Source organism: Triturus cristatus, chromosome 8 (genome assembly GCF_964204655.1).
Source record: "Triturus cristatus chromosome 8, aTriCri1.1, whole genome shotgun sequence".
NCBI lineage: Eukaryota > Metazoa > Chordata > Amphibia > Caudata > Salamandridae > Triturus > Triturus cristatus.
This window is the reverse complement of record NC_140591.1, coordinates 1039755910-1039771387: the sequence shown is the minus strand read 5'-3', so window position 1 is coordinate 1039771387 and position 15478 is coordinate 1039755910.

The following is a 15478-nucleotide window of genomic DNA, read 5'->3' as shown; positions in this document are numbered from 1 at the left end:
TCTTTTGATTGCCTCTACTTTATCCGGCTGTTTGAGAAAGTATTGGGGATCCATCAATGGAATACTAAACGCCTGCCTGTGTCTGAGGGCCATATGTAGATAATTTCTATTTACCGATTCATAAATACCGAATTTTACCGATTCGGTATTTATGAATCGGTAGATAGAATGTAGGTAAACATTCGGTAATTATTACCGAATTGGTAATATTCGGTATTTATGAATCGTATTTACCGAATCAGTAATAATGCATCCCTTCCAATTCATTCCTATGGGCCTGGAGGCCCATAGGAATGAATGGGAAGCCATTCACTATTACCGATTCGGTAAATACCGAATCGGTAATAGGAGGAGCATATTCATGGGTGGCAGGGTGTCACATTGACACCCTGTTGCACCCCTGAATCGTGCATGTGTGCACATGTGGCGCACATACATGCCCTAAGGGCATGTATGTCTGCCACATGGCACTTTCCAAAAAGCACAAAATTGCTTTTTAAAAGGTATTCGTTATTTACCATCAACTTGTAGTTGGTGGTAAATAACGAATCCAGAAACCAAAAATGCACTCACTTGAGTGCCCCCTACATAGGATTTCAGGATTCGGTAATTTACCGAATCGGTATTTTACCGATTTCTTAAGTTTCCGATTCGGTAAATTACCGAATCCTGAAATCCAGCCACCTACATCTCAATTGCCTAAATACCGGTCAATAACGGGATATTAACCGATTTTCGGCCGTGACCGACCGCTATTTAGGTACCTACATATGGCCCTAAGTGAGGTGGGTGGACCGAGGGTTTGGGGGTTAGGGTACTTCATGGGGTTTGCGACGGAGTACCATGTTCACCAAACTGTAAATCAGACTTTTAGGCAAGATTGAGGCTCTCTTCAATGAAAGTCAATCAATTGCAACCATTAACTCGCTGTCACCTTGAAGCCAGAAAGAGTAAAAGTGCATTTCACTTCATCTGCAGACAAACTGAAAAAGGCTGTTGTAAAATCATTTTTCATGTATGTGGTTTGCGTATGCATAATTTCTGTGTGTAAGCATACAGACTAGCTTTAAGAAATGTGACCCAGCATAATAAATACAGGCAGAGGTTGCTTCAAACATGACACCCACCATTGTTTGTACTGTATAATGGGGTTTCCTTAAGTAGGAAGTCCATTACGGATGTGAGTCCCTGAGCTTGTAGTGCCACTGGATTTAAATTCCATTTCACTTCAGCCCATTGATTTCAGGCTGCTTTCGTTCCTCTTCAGAGGAGGTAGTTCAAGCTAGACCACCTCTTTGACTGTTTGGAGGGCCCTATTGGGCTGCTCAAAACAGTCATGCACACTCTCCCCGTTATCCATGCAGGCTGCATTACAGCACGTGTGGAGAACTTGCCCAGGCCCCCATTCCCTGGTTGAGCGTTGAAGCAGGACATTCAAAACCAATAACAACTCTGCAATGCAGCGTTGTGATTGGTCAGGGGAGCCTGGCTGTTCTTCCTGTCTTCCTTTGCCTGGAGTCCCATGAGGAGAACAGTAGCAGAGATGCGGGGCCCGGCAGCATTTGTACTGTGCAATCCTGCATACCCTTTAAGCCCCCCCTCCTGCGCCCACCCCCACCCTGCCACTCGCAAGTCGTGCCGGTCGCCACTGGATGAGTAGGACCAAACTGGCCTTCGGTTCCTTGTGTTCCCATTCAAAGGACTCATGGTCTAATGGTTTGAGGCAGAACATCACAACTGGAGTGGGGTCAAGACTGATCTGCATATCTCTGGAACCTCTTTGTAATGGCACAGATGATATAATAATGCTGCAAAGAAGCGAAGTCCAAAGTAATTACCAGAGGCTGTGATTTATTTAAGCATTTAACTCATCGTTTTATGCTGTCTAATATAAGAAAAGAGGCCCCTACTGTCATTAAAAATATCACAAACATGCAATGTGATATAGAAGGTCTAGAAAGCCCCTTAGGTACTCTGTGGAAATGAGTGCAGGGCCCAAGGATGTGTCAACCGCCAGAGCGGCTGACCTTGGAGCCGGGGGAACCAGGGGGCATATTATCAAGCACGGCGTTAAAATTATCGCCGCTTTAGTGTCAGAAAACTACCTCTAAAGCGGCGATAATGGGCTTGATAATATGCCGCAGAGAATTCCAATAGAAGCCCATGTTGACACCAGAACATGGGCTTCTATGGGAATTCTCAAGGACATATTATCAAGCCCATTATCGCTGCTTTAGCAGCAGTTTTCTGCCGCTAAAGCGGCGATAATTTTAACGCCATGTCTTGATAATATGCCCCCAGGTTCGAGTCTGATCTCGGCTCAACATCCTGTGATTTTGGGCATATCACATAATCTCCCCCTACCTACCAAAAATGAATGTGTCCTCGTAAAGCACTCCAATATCTTTGGGTCGAGATTGCGCTATATAAAACTGCAACAAAAAAAACGGTGCTACCCCAACTGTGAGGTGCTGTCACAGGCTACCCAATGACACCTGGGCATGTCCAAAACAAGTCTGAATGTGCCGCTCATAATTTGCAGACTAGTTGTCTATTTCGGGGCTATATTTTCAATAGCTGGGCAGTACCAGGTGCCCTGACTTCTGAGCTAACTCCCGAAAACCCGAATGAGCGTTCATGCTGCCAAATACTGCATTCAATCTTATGGATGACTCTAGGGCCACTTTCAATGTCATCAGTCCTCTCATACAGAAACACAGAGCAGCAGATGAACTGGCCTTGAGTGTTTTGTGTTGCACTGGCATTAGCTAGTGCGTGTACTGGGGACCCCTTGTTATTGGACCTGGTTATATCCCAAAGCTTAAACCAGGCAAGCTCTCATGATTCTCCTTCTGTCATCTCTGTTGTCGTCCCTCAGTCTAAGCGCCAGGATGCCCGAAAGGGCGATAGCTGCGCTATATAAGTTTCTCATCAATCACCAATCAATCAATCATTGGTAATTGAGTATAATGCCCCAGTCTGCTTCAGAGGCACCCACTGCAGATGCTAGCCTGTGGCATTCTTCTCCTTGGAACTCTGGCCCTATGTGTGTACCCCTGTTTTATCACTTACACAAAGAAAGTGGGCAATTAGGCTTGTTCCAGCCAATCCAGGTGTTTAAACTTGAATAAATCGCTGGTATTTTAGAAATGATCAAATATAGGCCTAAGTGAACTTGAGTCCTAGAACATTAAGGAAAGAAAGTATGAACTCCAATGCCCATTCAATGTCAATAGAACCTGCACGAAACGAGCTTTAGTATTCAATTCCCTAATTTAAACCACTGTTATTTTTAAAACATATTTTACACATTTTAGTGGGAGACAAGATTTCCTCTGTAGCAGGCAATTTGGGCTACAATTTTGCCACATATTTACATTTTCTTTGGCCAGCATTTAGATGAAAACAAATGTTTAAAATGCCCATGCAGCACATTATCAAACTGTGTGCATTTCTCTTTTTTCTGATTTATAACTGGCTGCCAAGAAAAATCCCCAAAACGGCTGCCAACAAAACACCTAACTTTGCTATACTGTAGCTGTGCATCTCAACCTTTTGCTTCAATAACCGGTACTTATAAAATAGATTTGCACATCCTACTGACTAGGAAGCATGAAGTATTTTTCATAAGTGTTATTATTCTGCGAGCAAATTAGATGCAAATGAAGTCTCCTTACTGAATGTCAAACTGCCTATAATTCAACTAAAAGGCATTTAAATGTGAAACACGAAGTCTTTTTCCAAATAAATATTGATATTACATTGGTATTAGCACAGAAATTCCTGTTCTATTGGAGAATTGCATGTGTCTGCGTTGCAATCACTGATGTAAAAATAGAAAGCCTTTAGAGGCACCTCGCAAATGGCTTTTTTGACTTTTATACTTTATCTCATTTCGGAGTGAACCCTGACGGGAATAAAGCATTGGTGAAAAGTTTTCAGCTGGAAATTCAGGATGTAAATAGAAACAAAATTGATGACAGTAGTTAAAAAGATAGATAGATAGACAGACAGACAGACAGACGGATGGATGGATGGATGGATGGATGGACCATTCTCTGGATCATGTCCCTGATCCCTGTGGCACACTGCAGCGCACATACAAATAGCAAGTAGGAGCACGTCCACCATGGGCACAAAGGGGTCCCTCCCCACACAGCACCAATCTAACAAACCAGCCGATGCACACCTGTCAAAAACAGCAAAGCTGCTTGTCTGTGAGCCACACGGACAATTCAAGTGACACTGCATGATGAATAGCATGGCTGCGGTCCAATTATCATGACATGGTGCACGCCACGACACTGAGGGGGCTGAGTGTGGAACACATCCGTAAAGGAGTAGGTCACACTCTGACACATCCACATGCACAAACAACCCCTTATGTCAACAACACATCTGCGGGTAAACCATGCCCAAGAGTCCAAAATACGAACAAGAGCCAAAATTAGCCAAGTCTGCAACATCTCAGCACTGTAGAAGCACAGAAGTCAAAGACACACCGCCTCCAAGGGATTAGGGGCAGCAAAATCACAGCTGTAGGGGTGACTCTCCCACAATGCAGCACACACACATAGCAATAACAGCACATCAACAGTGAGGACAATGTGGTACAAAGTGCAACACTATGACCACAGAACAGAGGACACAACTGGTTCCGCTTTTGTGTAGAAACTGGACAATCACATCTGGCATAGCAGGACACTGTGAGATGAAAATGTACGTGTACAACCTCACATCTGTGATGTAGTTCAAATGTCCACTGTCCCGCATCAAATAGTCAGCTCCTCCCAAACAGTCACAATGTACATTGTCATGCAGTCTGTATGTAAACTTGAACAATGCGTCAACATACATATCAACACAATGTTAAAATGCATCTCCCCTTCACATTGCAGGGACAATCAACACCTCCTGACCAGACAACTGATCAGTGATGATGAAGAGGACCTCCACACCTTTGACACCGACACCCTACAACAGCAATGACAACCCACCTCCAGGAGCAGGGCATCCCAGCTGCATCGAGGAGACCCCACCCCCTGCAAAGACCACACTGCAGGAAGCACCCACCACCATGGCTGGCTCACAGCACCTCACCGAAGAGCACATCGCCACTTTTTTCCACCGCAAGATAGCAGACATCCACGACAGCTTCAACACCCAGACAGCCCCAACAGACAGCAACACAACAGACTCTCCGCACACCATCGACCACGAACCCCTGCTAGCATGGGCCAGCGTGAGCATCGATGACACCATCAAGACCATGAGCACAATCCACTCCGGCTCCCCGTCAGACCCATTCCCACACCACATCTTCAACAAAGCCAGCAGTTCCATCGTACCCCACCATCGAACGTCATCAATCTCTCCCTCGAGACCGTGACCTTCCCAGAGAGCTGGAAACACGCCGAGATCAACTCCCTACTCAAAAATCCCAAGGCAGACCCTAGAGACCTCAAGAACTTCCGGCTCATCTCTCTGCTCCCGTTCCCGGCTAACGTCATCGAGAAGATCGTCAACAGACAGCCAATCCGATACCTCATAGAAAACAGAATCCTGGACCCTTCCCAGTCAGGGTTCCGCAGCAGCCACAGCACCGAGACCGCCCTCATTGCTGCCACCAACAACATCAGGACCCTGCTGGACAAAGGTGAGACTGCAGCCCTTATCCTCCTGGACCTCTCCACCGCCTTCGACACCGTCTGCCACCGCACACTGCGCGCACGCCTCCACGCCGTAGGGATCCGAGACAAAGCTCTGGAATGGACCACCTCCTTCCTCTCCGGCAGAACTCAGAGTGTCCACACCCCCCATTCCGATCCGAAGCCTCCTAGATCATATGCGGCGTACCCCAGGGATCTTCCCTTAGCCCGACACTGTTCAACATTTACATGACCCCGCTCGCACACGTCGCCCGACAGCACAACCTCAACATAATCTGCTACGCAGATGACACTCAACTGATCCTCTCCCTCACCAAGGACCCCATCACCGCCAAAGCCAACCTCCATGAAGGAATGAAGGCTGTCGCCGACTGGATGAAGATCAGCCGACTGAAGCTGAACACAGACAAAACAGAGGTTCTCATCCTCGGCTCCAACCCTTCAGCCTGGGAGGACTCCTGGTGGCCAACGGCACTGGGGGCAGCCCCGACACCCACAGACCACGCACGCAACATGGGAATCATCCTCGACTCAATGCTCCCCAAGATCTACAGGTGGATCCCGACAGATACAAGAAGAACAGTCACCCAGGCCCTAGTCAGCGGCAGATTCGACTATGGAAACGCCCTCTACACGGGAGCCCCGACCAAGCTCATCAAACGACTGCAATGCATCCAAAATGCCTCAGCGCGACTGATCCTCGATGTACCACGCCACAGCCACATCACACCCCACCTGAGAAACCTGCACTGGCTGCCCGTCAACAAGAGGATATCCTTCAAGCTCCTCATCCACGCACACAAGGCACTCCACAAGACCTGCCCAGCCTACCTCAACAGACGACTTTCCTTCTCCATCCCTAACCACCAGCTCCGCTCCACCGACCTAGCACTCTCCACCGCCCTGCGAATCCGAAGAACAACCACCGGTGGGAGATCCCTCTCCCACCTTGCCGCCAAGACCTGGAAAACCCTCCCACTGAGCCTACAACAGACCCAAGACCTGCTGACCTTCAGGAGGCTACTCAAGACCTGGCTGTTCAATCAGTAGCAGCCCCCCTCCCAGCGCCTTGAGACCCTCATGGGTATGTAGTGCGCTCTACAAATGTTTGATTGATTGATTGATTGATTCCAAGGCCAGGTGTTAGACTGCCAGAAGGAGGTGGCTGAACAGGTGCGGGTGGGGTTCGACCTCATGGCAGCCAAACTAGATGACATACGTGGGTGTCTAATTCCCATCAGGGAACACTTACACTCCCAAACGGACACCCACACTGTGACAGAGACTCACGCATTTGCACATTTCCAGTACTGAACCACGCCCAGAGCCCCGGGATAATCATTCACACTCCTACACTGGACTTGCACATGCCGGCCTAGTCCACTCCACTTACGTATAAAGGGGGGGTGACAAAGCTACATGTCCAAGGTCTTACCCACTGCCTGAGGTGACATGGTTGCGTCCGCTGTACACAACACAATATAATGTGGTAGGGCGCGGGGACATCATGCATACGTAATGAGCACACAGACACACTTTGATAGTTAGTTGAACTGGCTACGGGCACGTGCACCCGGACACTTTGTATTACCAGGGTCACCTGACCAGTGATGTCTTTGCTGGATGGGTGTGGGGTGAATGTGAGCCAGCCCTCAGGTGATCACTATTAAAGCTGAAACAGAAAAAAACAACATAACACAAACAACTGCGAAGCATCATGGTGGTAGCCGGAGCAAGTACAGAAGTCACCAAATATTCAATCAGAAGTGTCCATGAGTTGCAGTGCACTGAGGTAGGGGCACCAGAGCTGAGCGTGCTCATGTGAAGAAATTGTCTAGGATTGTGTCCCTTCTGGATATTCCTGCTGCAGCTGCAGTGGGGCGTGTTACACCTGCCTCATCTTCCTCATCATCGTCCCAGGTCTTCCCCACTGCCTGAGGTGACATTGTTGAGTGAGCTGTCAAAAGCACAAAACTCAATCAGAAAGGGTCCATGAGTTGTGGTGCACTGAGCTGCTGGCACCTGAAGAGCTGCGCAGGGTATCAAGCTGATGATGGCATCCAAGACAGGTGTGAGCAACTCTGATAGTCTGGCTGTAAGACTCTTTTGACTCTGGCAGTTGTTGGTTGGAGGTGGTCCTGGCGGTGGTGGAGTGTGCAGCCAGCGGTAATGCTTCATCCGGGCAGGTCAGGACTCGATTTGATGTGTGAGCCCTGGTTGACCGCAGTTGAGGCCGGAGGCTGTGGTCAGCGCAGGGCCACAGACACATGGTGTTGATGACCCCCAGGCCAGCGACTCCGAGGCCATCCAATATTCAATCAGACAGGGTCCAGGACTTGAGCTGAACAGAGTTAGTTGCCCCGGATGCACTGCGGCCGGCACAGGCACACCACCATGGGACGGTGACTTGCGGTGCACTGAGGTGGGGCCACGAGACCTGAGCGGGTCATCGTCGATGTCCAAGGTGAATTTTGCGGAGTGTTTCGGGGGACAGTGGAAGGTGTTCTTCCAGGGCATGATGCAGAGGGCAGAACCAAGCAGACACAGGCAATATGGAGGAGATGAATGCTACAGGCTCATTTTTAACACCAAGTCAGCATCAGCTACATGATGATGAAGACAACACCCAGGCCATAGACTCAGATGCCAACAAAGTTCAACCAGAGAGTGTCCATGAATTTCGGGGGAACAGAGTTAGTGGCACCAGAGCTGAAAGGGAATGCAGTCTGTGATGAGGCCTGTACAATGGTATAAAATCTGCCATAAATAAATCAAGACTCACTTCCAAATGTGTGACCTACTTGACCGCAGTGTAGGCCGGGGGCAGCGGTCAGCAGGGGCCCACAACTTGCAATACACAGAGTTAGTGGCACCAGAGCAGTTGTTGGTGGTGTTCGACCACCTCCATAGCGATGATTCTTTTTTCCTCCGGACTGAACCGCGCCTTCCTCTTACTCCTCTCCTTGCGAACAATGATATGAACTCTGCCATAAATAAATCAAGACTCAGTTCCACATGTGTGACCTACTTGACCACAGTGTAGGCCGGTGGAGTACGTCAATGAGAAAGGAGTGCTGGGGGCCTGTGTTGCGGAGGCCGTGATGGTCTGAGGAGGCTGCCAAGGTCGTGGGCCTTGGGCTTGGAGCTTGCACCTATACGTGGTGGGCCCTCTTTGACACATGCCGGTGTCGGCAGGTGAGCAGTGAGGCCTGGTTGCGCAGGGGCCGCCAAAACAGGTCTGGGGACCTGCGGCCTGGGGTGCAGCAGGAGCACATGATCGCAGGCACCGCCGCTCACAGTGTCAGACTCATGGCGGGCTGAGAAGCGCCACCCTGGGAGACAAGTTGGCCATTCCGGGAGAGAACCACACCCAGAGCAAAGGGCTTTTTAATCACACCCCTACGCTGGCCTGGCATACGCCGGGCCAGCCCACTCCGCTCACGCTTACAGGGGGGACGTAACAAGCTACATTTCCACGATCTTCCCCACTGCCTGGGGTAACATGGTTGCATCCACTCTTCACTACACTCCAAACACCAGCAGTATATGTTGACATGGACATGTCTGTGGTCTGCATACTGCAGTCTGGCCAGCACATCCACGCCACCTTCGTACACGCCTGGTTCCCACCTCTCCCCACATTCTGCTATTGTGGGGCTGAAGTGCCATGCAGTTGATGGCTTGTGTACATGGCTAGCCCAGGTTACCACAGTAAGTTGTGCTGTCGTGTCTGATAGGTGGGCATGTTGTTTGGCATGTTGCATGTGAGTTTGTAACGTGTGCATCCCCAGAGTTGTTAGTTGCATGATTGTGGAGTTGAGGTGTGTGGTTTGTTCATTTGGTACCTACCAACGAAAAATGCATTCCCATAGGTGCCAGCCTCAAAGCGTTGGTTGATGATGGACTGTCGGAAGATGAAGGAATCATGCACACTGCCTGGGTAGTTGGCGACGACATTAGTGAAAGGTCTCAGGTGGTCCACTATTGCCTGCACATTGATGGAATTTGTGTGCTTCCTGTTGCGGTAATTGTGTGCAGTGGCGGCAGGGGGCACAAGGAGTACATGTGTGCAGTCGATTGCCCCCAACATGTGCAGGAAGCCAGCTGTTCCTGCGCAGTGTGTGGGAAGTAAAGGTGCTGGGGTACCAAGCTGATGATGACATCCAAGACAGGTGTGAGGAACTTTGATAGGGCTGGCTGTGTTGGGTGGAAGATTCCAGAGGCCAACAGGTGAAGCACAGCCAGCAGCTTTGTCTGCGGAGGGATGTTGGTTGTGCGCTGTGTTGGTACCGTCAGCCTGTGGGCAATGGATGTGGAGGATGGTTGCCCTTTTGAGCCTGTAGTGGGCAATGAGATCATCTGGTGTTAAGTCTGTGGGGCTGGTGCATTTTCTGAAGATCCGCTGTCTTTGTCTGCGCTGCCTCTGTGGTAGTCCGGGAAGGGCAGGGGGTATCGGGGGGCAGGCCTGGGTGTGGTGGCGGTGGGTGATGTGTCCCTCTTGGGGCTCCGAGTTGCATGATCAGTAGCTCCATGGCATCTGTTGTTCTTCAGGTGTGGCTGTGGCCTGGGCTCCCTTTTTATGGTGCAGGTCGTCGTCCGACTTAACACCAGGTCAGAGCACGTGTTAAATCCCTGCTGCTAACACGCCTTATCACCTGTTTTGGGATCTTATAGGCGATCTGGCTGGTCATTGAAAATATTACGAAGTGGTGTTATTGTGGCTTTTTGCACAGGAACGCCTACTCTGCATCTAATTAGCGTTACTTGCCGGTGTCATCCGTGGCAATGTTTTTGGCTGCTGCTATCGCAGGAAAACTGGCAATATTGACTGTTATCACCAGCTTGTGAATAAGGTGATAAATCTATTGCCACTTTGGCAGCAATAAAGTGCCACTAACTCAGCGAGAAGTCCTTGAGAATATGCCCCTATGATTTATAATATCCGTAAGTGCTGGACACAAAATCCGTACCCCTCATGTAACCCTTGCCCAATTTTACAACTTTGGATATTGGCATTGAAAAAACCCATACTTATAGAACCCCTCTTTCCCTTCCTATGAAAGCCTTCATTCCACCATGACACATCCCACCCACCAGTTCCACCCCTCTCCCTCCCAGCCCTCTGTTGTTTAACAAGTAAGAAAGTTTAACAAGTTTAACAAGTCAGAAAGTCTCAGTATCCTCACTTTTGCTATCATCAACACCATTGACAGCCAGTGCTTTACATGGAGCATCAGTGTGGGCAGTGATAAAATATCATGCAAAAGTACCATCTGCAATTCAAACGTCAGGGGCGCCCCTAGTTCGGCCTCAAAAGTGGACCACACATATTCAGATACCTTTTCACACTCCCATAGGACATGTACAATGTCCCTTACCACCCTCCTGCACCACCAGAATGAGTGCAGACTCATTTTTGGCCATTTGGAGCTTTACCAGAGTCCAATGCCATCAAAGTAGAATCTTCAAGTGGCTATTTCAACTGCGTGCAAAGGTTTTGAAACAAATCCCTAGGTGGCCACATCAGAGATCTCACATACTCAGTAGCAGGGTTGAGAGAAATACAATCTGTGATGGCCTTTTCCTTTGGTAGACGCCAAAGAAATGAGCAAAGGGATACATTAATCGACCCTGCTACCGAGTATGTGAGATCTCTGATGTGGCCACCTAGGGATTTGTTGCAAAAAGAACATGTGGCACGGCTCACAATTTCAAGGATTTGATGCTTAATGCACACTCAGCCTAATGTTTTGAAATCATCAAATTAGATGTGTGGAAATAAATCATGGTCTTCAGTTTACAAAATAGAAATTTCATCCTGAAGATGGTCTAAAAGATGAAAACAAATATACCGAAACGTTGACAAGTTCACCTAATTCCATATACAAATGAATCGTTTGATATCACTGATGGTATTTTGAACAACATTATTCAGACTGTCTCAGACCTGGAATAGGTGTTGACAAAAGTGTTATTGAGAGATTGATTAGTACTGAAAGGAAATTGAACTCATTTCACTTTTGTATATCTGTGATTTATACTTTATGTACCATCAATTACTTTTCTACATAAATTTATATTTTTCTGAAAAAGTATACATCTGTCTTGTTTTTGGTTTTGAGATTCATTCAGGTTGAAAAGATAAGTTTAATTAAAAAATTGATTTTTGGAAGTGACTGTTTAGGACTTCACAAATATATGAGAACAGCATCAAAGACTAGAGTTAAAGAAATCGCCTTCTTGGCACATTTACTCATTACTAGGTTTGTAAAAGTGGCATTTTCAGAGCTGCAATTCAAAAACCAACATCACCATAAGTTGTGTTTTTAAATTGTGATTCTAGAGACACCAAATGTGGTTTCCTATCTTTTTCCCCAATTGCAAACTACACATAAGACATAAGGCAGTCTCAGTGTTATGCTATGGGATAGATAGGCCGAGCAGCAGTGATAAACAAATTTAAGAGTATTTTACTACCAAGGCACATAAAACTTAAAGTTACATGTCCTACTTTTTAAATACATTGCACCCTGCCCATGGGGTGTCCAGGTCCTGCCATAGGGATAACCTATATGTCATAAGAAGGAAGGTTTGAACCTAGCAAGTAGATCAACTTGCCAGATCGACATGGCAGTTTAAAACTACACACACACAGACTCTGCAATGGCAGGCCTGAGACCTGTTTAAAGGGCTACTTATGTGGGTGGCACAATCAGTTCTGCATGCCCACTGGTAGCATTTGATTTTTAGGCACTGGGTACATGAATTGCACCTTACTAGGTACTTATAACTAAATAAAAAATGGCAATTGTGTATAAGCCAAATATATCATCTTTAGGGAAGAGAGCTCATGCGCTTTACCACTGGTTATTAGTTGTAAAGTGCTCAGACTTCTAAAGCCAACAAAAATAATTCAACATAAAGAGGAGGGGGAAGGCAAAAAGTTTCTGGTGACCCTTCAGAGAGGGCCATTTTCCACCAGCCTGCATTTCATTTCTCACACTAGAAAAACGCATATACATTATTTATACATTGTTATATACATTTGTCAAACTTTTCATATTCAAAACTTCATTATTTACTCAAAAACAGTCCAGCATTATTTTTTTTGTAAACTTTCCCAGTGATGTGGTACAGAGGAAAAAGCCAATTTCTCCAAACATTTTTGTGGAGTAGCTCCCTTCCTGATACCAGAGGAGTACCGCAGTATCAATCTTATAAACAAAATATTAATTACCCACTCCAACCCTTACCCTTCCTGACTAACCCCCAACACAAGTTATCCACAGTTAGGAGTTTGGGGACAGGTCATTACATCATATCAGACCTTGCACACTATCCCACAAACCCAGCACCCACAAAGTCATCCATCTGCACCCAACTACCTGTTGCCCGCTACTCCCCTGTATGCAACAACCTGCTGCTTTCAACCCAACCTCACAAACTAAGATCAAGGGGAAGGAAAAAGAGACCACAAGCTAACCATAGAGGGCAGGCCTACATGGGTAGGGGCAGCACATTCACCAATAATGGCAGACCAGCATGGGAATGGGCATCACCAAAGGGTCCCTCCTGAAGAAACCACTTGCAAACCCAGCAGATCCAAAGAACTCCTGGCCCATCTCCCTTCTCCCCTTTCCAGTGAAGATTCTTGAAAAGGCAATCAACCAGCAACTCACCGTATATAGGGAACACAACAAACTCCTAGTCCGCTCTCAAACCGGATTCTGAGCCAACAACAGCTTTGAGACAGCCCTGATCACAGCCACCAATGACATCAGGGCCCGACTGGACCATGATGAAAGAGTAGCCCTAATCCTGCTGGACCTGTCATCCGCCTTCGACACCATCTCCCATCACATCCGGATCAACAGATTCCACCACATCGGAATCCAAGAAGATGCCCTCAAATGGATCACCTTATACCTCATAGGAAGAACCCAGAGACTCCATCTTCAACCGATAACCTCGGACCCCAGAAGATAATCTGTGACATTCCTAATGGATCCTTTCTCAGCCCCACCCTCTTCAACACATACATGACTCCTCTGGCCAACACCGTCAGATTGCATGGACTCAACATCATCTCCTACGCCGCCGACACTCAGCTCATCCTCTCACTGTAAAAAGACCCCTCCACTGCCAGAACCAACTTACACAGATGTGTTTTGAACTTCACCGACAGGATGAAGAACAACTGTCTCAAGCTCAACAGGGAAAAGGCAGAAGTCCTCATCTTTGGGAACAGCAACTCACCATGGGTCGATGAATGGTGGCCTGTTGAACTCGGCACATCCCCCGCCCCGACAGACACGCCCGCAACCTCAGCATCATCGTGGACAGCAAGCTATCAATGAAGAAACAGGTGAATGCAGTTTCATCCACCTGCTTCCACACCCTACGCAGGCTCTGTAAGTTCTTTACGTGGACCCTAGTCAACACCAGAAGACCATCACACAGGCACTCATCACCTGCAGACTTGACTACAGGAACACACACTATTTAGTAATAATAACATGCCTCCTGAAGAGACTACACTGCAAGACTCATACTCAATCTCCCCAAATGGACCCACATCACACCACTGCTCAAGAGGTTGCACTGGCTCCCGATCCAGAAGATGTGCCAGTTCAAGATGTTGAATCACGCATACAAAGCCCTGCACAATGAAGGACCAGCATACATCAGCAAGCGTGTATCCTTCCACCAACTAACAAGACACCTGCGATCTACCTCCCTCTTCCTCACATACACCCCCGGATCCTTCGTGCCAACAACAGCATTCATGATTGGCTCCTGAGGCGGAAAGCCGGGAGCAGGGGCTACTTACTTTTAAAATTTACTGTGATTGAATACTGTGTTTTTATCTTGCATCTTTACTCACCTGCATCTCTTGGCTCGCCACGAACAGCGCTACTCGCTGCAACGATCCCCTTATTTCTCCCGCCATTCCCGAGGGTGAGGCGAGACACGCCCCCTCGGCTGGCCACGCCCCTCCAACCTCTTGACCCACCGGCATAAAACATGTGTCTGGCCAGGAAGCGCAGCGGACGAGCGCAGCGGGCGCGACTTTTGCGCGCCGAAGGCGCGCCTAAGGCAAGCCCGTCTGCGCCCGTCCGCGGCCGGACGGGGCTAGGGGCACGATTCCATGCCAAAACTACGTCTTATTCTACCAAGGACCTTATTGCCCTCCAAGGCCATTGGCCACTCCCGGATCCCATCCGCAGTCTGATTTCCTCACTAGACCTTGCTCCTTCTTCCCCCACTGCACCCTATCCCCTGCAGCTCGTCCCCCCGTCACCTTGCCCTCCCTCCCTTGACCCCCCCCCGCTCTCTGGCATTGTCTATTTTCCTACTCAATACCAGGTCAGCGGTCAAGCACCACCACGAGCTGTTTGTCTTACTCGACTCAGAGAAACCTGACATTCTGCTCCTGACCGAAACCTGGTACTGTGATTCTTCCCTCCCTGTTCTCTTGGCCACCCTACCCCCCTCCTATGTGGCCCTGCGGGCCGACCGGCCGACTGGCAAGGCTGGCGGTGGGGTCGCCCTAATCGCTCGGTCGGAGTTGAACTTTCAACCACTCCCTTTTCCCCCTATTCCCCCTGCTGACTTCCTGGCAGTCCGCTCTCTTTCATTTTCCCCCCTCATAACTTGCCTCCTTATGTACCGCCCTCCTCAGCCCTCGCCCTTATTCCTGCCGGCATTTCAGGACCTGTTGGCTAACCTGGTGGTCAACTACACCTCGGTCTTGGTGCTAGGGGACTTCAATTACTGGCCCTCAGACCCACACGAGTGCTCAGCCTCTA